General features: G+C 35.6%; 1 protein-coding gene across 1 annotated transcript in view; it reads left to right on the top strand.

Moving 5' to 3' along the window:
• The first annotated feature begins 2,406 nt into the window (after positions 1 to 2,406).
• LOC126455676 (ATP-binding cassette sub-family C member 12-like) overlaps positions 2,407 to 7,944 on the top strand; it is a 518,625-nt gene continuing 513,087 nt past the window's right edge. The window contains exon 1 of the mRNA XM_050091443.1: positions 2,407 to 2,438. The gene's annotated coding sequence lies outside the window, so the exon portion shown is untranslated. The remainder of the gene's footprint in view (positions 2,439 to 7,944) is intronic.

Here is a 7,944-nt window from a genome sequence, read left to right as displayed (position 1 = left end):
AAGGATGGAAAGTCAGCCTTAGCAGACACAGCTCAGATGGGCCTACTTGTAGTTCACAACTCTTAATGTTTTAAGTCTTAACCTCATGATGACTCATTCCTTCGGATCTGGCTGAATAACAAGTTAAAATGTAGTCAACACATGGATAAACTAATCAAGAAGCTAGTTCAGGATAATATGCCCTTAGAAACATCTCTTATTGTGTTGACCTGAAGACAGAAAGCGTTTGCTAATTTTGTATTTTCAGTCCCTGTTGTCTTGTGGAAATATGTGTCGGGGCAGTGCACCACAAGTAAACAACATACTTGTTCAGCAAAAGCAAGCAGTAAGTATAATGTGTAAAGTAGATAACTTAAATCTTGCAGAAGCCTTTTTAAAGATCTGTGAATTCTTACACTGACTTCCCAATACATTTACCCCTTAGTATATTAGAAGCAAAAGGTATAGTGTAGTGAGATGCTTTCAAGAAAAGATTTAAAAATTGGTATTCTGTAGGTTTTTAACTGGGTCATGACTGGAACTTCTTTATGGCTACTTACAAGTCACTATTCATTTTTGCAAAATATTAAAAGTGCTTCACCCATTCCAAGACCCCTCTCCCCCCTCAGACACTCCCTGTGATGTTGTTAGCATCATGCAGCACCTGTTGTGACATGAGTATCTACTGACGAACTCCAACCACCACATGCTGCCCAAGAATCTATATACAGAAGTTATGCAGTTTTTGTGGTATTTAAACATCATAATTATTATAACAACATTAATTACAGGCACGTTTACTCATTTATAGACTGCAAGGGTACGCAACTCTTCACACCTCTGACACTTTAGGAAAAATCCCAAATTTAATTCAGCAAAAGTTGTATAGTTCACACATGTCACCCTATAGAAATGAGTGAATATGTACAAATAAAGGAACATTAATTATATTTTTTGTCTCATTTAACAATCATTATTCTGGTTAAAATCTATGTACTATTTCTGTTTTGCTTTCTAAAACCTATGAATTCAAGTTACGTAAGGAAAGTATATCCAAGGTATCCCAGGAGGAATGGTAAATATTCAGGGATATGACAGGAATGATCATTCAAAGCAAAAAGGTCCCATAAACATAGGCTGTAAAATTCATACTTTAAGAGCTGTGAGGACTTCTTCATCTTCAATACTGTGAAACAATCTTCGCTACTGCAAGCTCTTTACTTTCCATATTCTGAGAAGCAGTAGTATGAACCAAAGCAAGAAAAAAATGTCCAGTAAACATGGTCTCTAAAGTGAATACCCTAGGAGCTATGAACACTTGTTTATCTTCACTACTGTGAAACATTTCTTCTGTTTTTCGTAGCTCTTAAGATACGCATTTTAGAGCCCAGATTTATTAGACAATTTTTTTCTTGTTTTGGTACATTCTACCTCCATGCAGAATGTGAACAGCAAAGACCTTGCAGTAAATTAGATTTGTTCCACATTACTGAAGATGAAGAAGTGCTCATATCTCTTAAGGTCTACCGTACATTTTGGAGCCAGTGTTTGCTAGACTACTTTGCACTGAATGGTCATTTCAGGCATGTTCCTGAATATTGACCTTTCTTCCTGGGACACACTGTATTGACAGTGTTGGACTGCATACATGTTTGAAAAACACAGTTGTAAACTCAGTAATAAATGTATTTTATTTTGTTTTGGCACAATCTATATGATCAACACTCCCTACCTCCATCTCACTGCCTCCTCCTCCATTTTCTTTCACCCTGTTCTCTATTAGTTGTCACATTTTTATTTATGCTTCAATAATAATTCATTAGATTAGGCAATTGAAAAACATCCAGGAACTAACACTTCACAAATCTCTCTTAACTTCGGGAGTAAAAATATAATATTCAGATTAGTCATTCTGCTTGCATTATTATAAGATACATTATTATCAATAATATACAATAAAAGTCTTGTAATAAGCAACATCCATAAGAAATTTTCATTTCATCATATTCTTTTAATGCCTTAATTATGATTTCAGTACTAATTGGCCTGTTATGTGGATCACAAAGCATAATTATTTATGAGAAGAGCTTCGTGAAAAATAAAAAAATTAAGTGAAATCATAACTGAAACAGAAATTAATGTACGAATCTTCAAAAAGCACTGGAGCAATTAAAAATATTTTACAGGTAGAAAATATTTATTCTTCATAAACTCAGGACCTCCATTAGCACAGTTACAGGAAGAAAATATAAATATTAATAGTAAAGTGCTTATTTCGTTTCTCTCTTTCTTCTCCTCTGTCCTGTACCTCTCTGTGGTTTTCTCAAGGAAAGTTATCATTGCCTGTACCTTATCAGTCTTATCATGTTAGGTTTGCAAAGCTTGGGAAATGATAAAGATTACTGTGTGTTTATCCTAGTGGAGTAGATTTCACCCAGGCAACCGATGTCTGTTTTCCTGTAAGTATCAATTTTCTGCAAGACCACTGTTACCAAAGATTTTTGTTTTAAGTACAATGTCCAGTAAGTGAAGAATGATCTAGCACTTCAAGTTGTCCTTTATTGAACTATTTTAAAGTCATTTGTACTCTGAATTTTAGAAATTTGCTTTTGCCAATTTTTCTCTCAAACAAATTATTCACAAAACTCGTCCCCTTCATGTAGCTACACAATGACTAAACTGTTTTCTCTCATAAAAACTATCTGAAATATACACTTTTTTCAGTTTATTAGCAACAACTGGACTTGCCTCAATCAATATTAATTCAACTTGTCAACAAATTTAAGTCATACTCTGTAAATAACACTTCACATTTCGTAAGTATTGTGGCGTTATTTACTACTTCTTAGATCCACAAGGTCATTTTCTGATGAACAATGATCTTCTCCCTAATGGCCATTATGCCTGTCACAATCTGTGCATTCCAAAGTAAAAGAAAACGATAGGCAATGGAGCAGATGTATGAATTGATTTTTGTGTAATCAATCTAGACACTTAGAGTAAACTATTTCATTATGTGTTGCAATAAACAGTCAAATTTACCAACATACATCCTTCATATGCCTGTCAATATCATCCATGATGCCTAGTTGATGCAGCCATTTTTCTCTGCTTGTGGCCATTGCACTATAACTTGGACAGTTCATTCCACTGATGACATTCTGCAATATTGATATTCTGAGCCTACCTATTGATTTTCTTCTTCAGATATTTTCCTTTTGATGATGTTTTTTAAGAAATTGTTGTACCTAAGCAGATAACCAATCAATGTTGTCTTTCTTCATTGTATAGTTTTTCATTGAGTTCTTTTAACACAGCCTTATTATTTTCTTCTTATATCCAGGACTTTTTTTTTTTTAGAAACTTATGGTACAAGAGCAGGAGCACTAAATTTCTTAAGTTATGATCTAACAGTGGTAGCTCCAGGTAGAAATAGAACAATGTAGAAAATACAGATTGCTAATTACCATAAAGATGATGCATTAAGTTGCAGACATCCACAATTAAGACACTTACACAAAGTTGTCAACCACAGCTTTCATCAACAAAAGTTAAACACACGCCATCCAAACACATGCAAGCATACCTCATGCACACATGACCGCCAACTCTGGCAGCTCAGGCTATAACGCCAGTGCCTGGGTATATGGTGTATTTTTAATATTTTGGAAGACAAATGGTGACATATAAGTAGCCTTTTCAATTCTCAGAACCATTCATGAATCAGCAAGGAAATTCTGCAAACCTCCACAAAAACATAAATGCAGTTGGTGGAGGCCAGGAATTTCACATCTGAGCCTGGAAAACTAGAATAGCCACCACAGAATTGGCAGAACTTCTTAGAAATACTGAAGAAAACATAAAAAAAACAATCAGAAGAATTAAGTGCATGTACCAGTTCAATAGACTGGAGAAATTAATGGCTTCATATAGAACAACATATAAAATTTCTACAGGCCTTTTAGGGAACAAATAACAAATTATAAATCAATTTATCTCCACCACTTAGATGGAACACTCGAGACACACTCAAAAACTAACTGTGACAGTCTAAAGTCTTTGAGAAACTACACAACTGTGAACCATGTCGACAAAAACTGCAATTTGATAAATACATCCTGACCAAAGACTCAGTTTCACTGATGCAAAATGGAGAATGTAACATGATATAACATCTCAAAAACAACAAGATACAGGGCACAAAGTCATTATACTACAAGCTGTCATTGTTAATTCACAAGAGAATAAAGTTACACCCACAGATTTGAAAAAAGCTCTGATTTGCTGTCTATACCAAAAGAGTGACAAGACAGCTTAAACAGTTACTGAGATATTCCACTTCAGCCAATTACCTACAAAGTACTTAGTCTTACCCTTCTTACCATATTAGAGCAACACTCAGAATTCAAGACAGATGAATGCCATGTGGGCTTTCAACAAGGCTGATCTTGTGCAAAACAGATGTGGGATCTCAGGACAATACAGCAGCACCACCAGTCGATTTGCACAATATTCACATTTACAGATTTCAGAAAAGCCATTGTCTGACTGCCCCAATTCTTTAATGCTGCATGATTATAGTGTGGATAACAAAACAACTAACTTAATCCAACAGACTTTAATAAACATATCCCATGAAGCAGAATTCATGGGTGACATCTCCAAATCATTTAACATAAAAACAGATGTATGGCAAGATGATAAGTTATTTCCACTTTTTTCAATCTAGTACTAGAGAAGATCATCAAAATATGGCTGAAAGAAATACCTGGCATAAATGTGGGAACAAAAAAATAAAAACATCAAAATAAAATGGCTTGCCTTTGCCAACTGCCTTGCAATAATTACTAAAAGTAATGCTGAGGGCAGGTGTGCTGTAGAGAAGTTTTATGAGATTGATGATAAAACTGGTGTTGAAATTTCTTATCAGATGACATTGCCTGAGGAACACACACACACACACACACACACACACACACACACACACACCTGGGATCTGTCATAATAAAATACGGCAAAATCATTCAGGTTCAACACCAAACCTACTTGGGTGAAATTATTGGGATCACTGGCAATGCCAAAGAAAACAATAAAACTTGTGCAGAAAATTTACTTGAAGCCTACACAAACCTCTGGAGTATTTATAACAAGAAGTATATTTCCATCAAAGCCAAACCATGCCGCTACAAAACATCCATTCTCCCAAGACCACTTTACACAGCTGAGACATTGTTAACTATTAATGTAAATGCCATAAAAAGGTGAACGATAGATACTGCAGAAAATATTCAGACTCAAGATCTAAGACAGTATCTGGATGGTCAAAAATTATAAATAAACCACATTCCTTGACAGAACAATTTAGCTTCACTGCACAAAAAAACATGAAATTGTATGGTCATGTAGCACAGATGTATGACTCACACTTAGCCAAGAAAATCTTCAGCATCATAAATGGGATCCATAGAACTAAATTATGTTGGCTAGTCAGTACCCAGAAGGGTCTCAATGTAGTTGCTGTTGATCCTCTGGCTACTGTGCAGATAATATACAGATAGAACATCAACTCACTTAAATCCATGTTTGAACAACTAACAGAAAGAAGTCTAAAACTAAAAAAAATGTGTGGTTGCCAGAACAACAGCAGAACCATAATGACAGGATGAAGTGATTTTGGGAACATAAAAAGAACAAGAAGGCTAAAGCTATTTAGTGATGTTTAAAGGACTAAATGAAATAACAATAATAATAATAATAGTAATTTGTTGTTAGTAGTTCATTGAGGCTCTTCAAAGATTATGCAATTTTAGACAGACTGGTAGCTTCTTTAAATCATAACAAAATAACTGGAAAATTTAACATGACCTGTAGATGATCAACCCCGGTGCAACAACTGACTTCTGAATCTCAACATAAAGATAAGTAGTGCAATAAATGTCACCCTCTTCTTTTTACTGTTCTTATTCTGTGTTTTCATGCAGTCATCACATAATTCTGTATTTGGCAATGTTAGTGGTATGGGTGGCTGGATGGCCTTCCTGTTGCCACATCTCTCCCTCCCTGTCCCTGGGATAAAATTTGTGTACCACACTAGAGTTATCCCATGTGAAGAGTGAGAACATTTTTGAAATGTTTGCAAAGCATGTAACTGTGGCAAAATGTGAGTATCAGCCTGATATGTATGTAGTCATATGTGGGTAACCGCTTAAAAAGCACATCCATATTGGCCACCACAATAACCCTCATTGTTAACCTACCATGTGGATTTGATCCAGGGCTCGTATGCCTCACCAAAACCCAAAAGCAGCATCATAATACATGCTGGGTCAGTGTAATGAGTGGAAGTAGGCAAAGAACCCAATATTTTTTTATTCCATTCTCACTTAAACAGTCGCAACTGTCATTATCTACAGTGTCCATCTGAGCAACCTAAGGTGGAACAGTGACATAACTCTAGATATGAAAAAAGTAAGCACCCAAGTGAAATTCACTGAATTAATACTGTGAAAATGTTGTGCGCTGAACTGTTTATTGTAAATCAGCAGTTTAAGATGTAATCTCAGCAAAAGTGTGACTTGGTGTGATTAACACACACAGAGCTTTGCAGTAAATAAAGGCAGCAATAGGTGACAGAACAAAATCATAAGACTGACCAGTTATGAAACACTAAGTTTTCAATTTGTAGTTTTTCACTACCCACTCATCTGCCAAGGAAGTATAATTCATCCATAAATAAATAATTCACTAAACATTCATCTTACTAATTCCTGAACTTTGTTCATCATTGTCAACCAATACCAAGTTAGATTAATGAAATTCATATCACAATCTATGCAATTTATTAGGGGTTTACTTATTCAACTGGGAAAAAATCACAAAAATTTTCAGCAGAGTTCAATGGGATAGATAAAGTGCATAATCAATGTTGAGAGCATATAATATTAAAATTTTAAAATTCTAAAAGTGTATTTTCCAAGGAAGTTCAGCAACTTATTATTTCCTGTCACACATACTTCACATAATTATCATGATAGTAAAAATGATGGATATTAATGGTTACACAGACTCGTTCTCCATGTACGAGGCATGTTTTTTAAGTAAGTACCATTTTTAAGTTAAAAAAAAGACGTGCAAAGATATCTCAATAATTTTATTTTTACATGAAAGCCTGTACCTTAATCTATTTTTCTACATAATTTCCGTCAATATTGAGGCACTTGTCATAATGTTGTATCAGTTTTTGAATACCCTCCTCATAGAAGTCTGCCAACTGACTTGTTAACCACTGCATCACCACTGTTTTGACTTCGTCATCGTCTTGAGACTCTGACTGCTCAGGTGTTTCTTCAACTGCAGGAACAGATGGTAGTCACTGGGCACAAGATTGGGGCTGTACGGAGGATGATCTAGAGTTTCCCATCAGAAAGATGTGGTGAGATCTTTGGTCTGATTCACCACATGCGGATGGGCAATGTCTTGCAGCAAAACAATGCCCTCGCACAACTTCCATGGACTGTTGCTTTGATTCTGGTGTGACATAGGCCACCCATGTTTCATCACCCATAACAATTTGGCTTAAGAAATCATCACCATCATTGTGGTACCACTCAAGGAAAGTCAATGCACTGTCTAAACGTTTGTTTTTGTGCACAGCCGTCAACATTTTCGGTTCCCAACTGCGCACAATTTTCAGTAATTCAAGTGATTGGTCACAATGCCACACAAAACACTACGAGAAAACTTAGGAAAGTCATCCCTCAAAGAGGAAATCGTAAAGCATCTGTCTTCTCTCATCTTATTGTCCACTTCCTGCACCAAACTTTCATTAATGACCGAAGGACGCCCACTTCGTTGTTCATCATGCACATTTGTGCGGCCATCTTTAAATGCTCTCACCCACTTTCTTACCATTCCTTCACTCATAATGTTTTCTCCCTAAACTGCACAGATCTCACAATGAATATC

The sequence above is a fragment of the Schistocerca serialis genome, chromosome 2, assembly GCF_023864345.2.
Source record: "Schistocerca serialis cubense isolate TAMUIC-IGC-003099 chromosome 2, iqSchSeri2.2, whole genome shotgun sequence".
In the NCBI taxonomy this organism is placed as follows: Eukaryota; Metazoa; Arthropoda; class Insecta; order Orthoptera; family Acrididae; genus Schistocerca; species Schistocerca serialis.
Note: the sequence above shows the minus strand (reverse complement) of the source record. Positions and strands in the feature narration are given on the sequence as shown.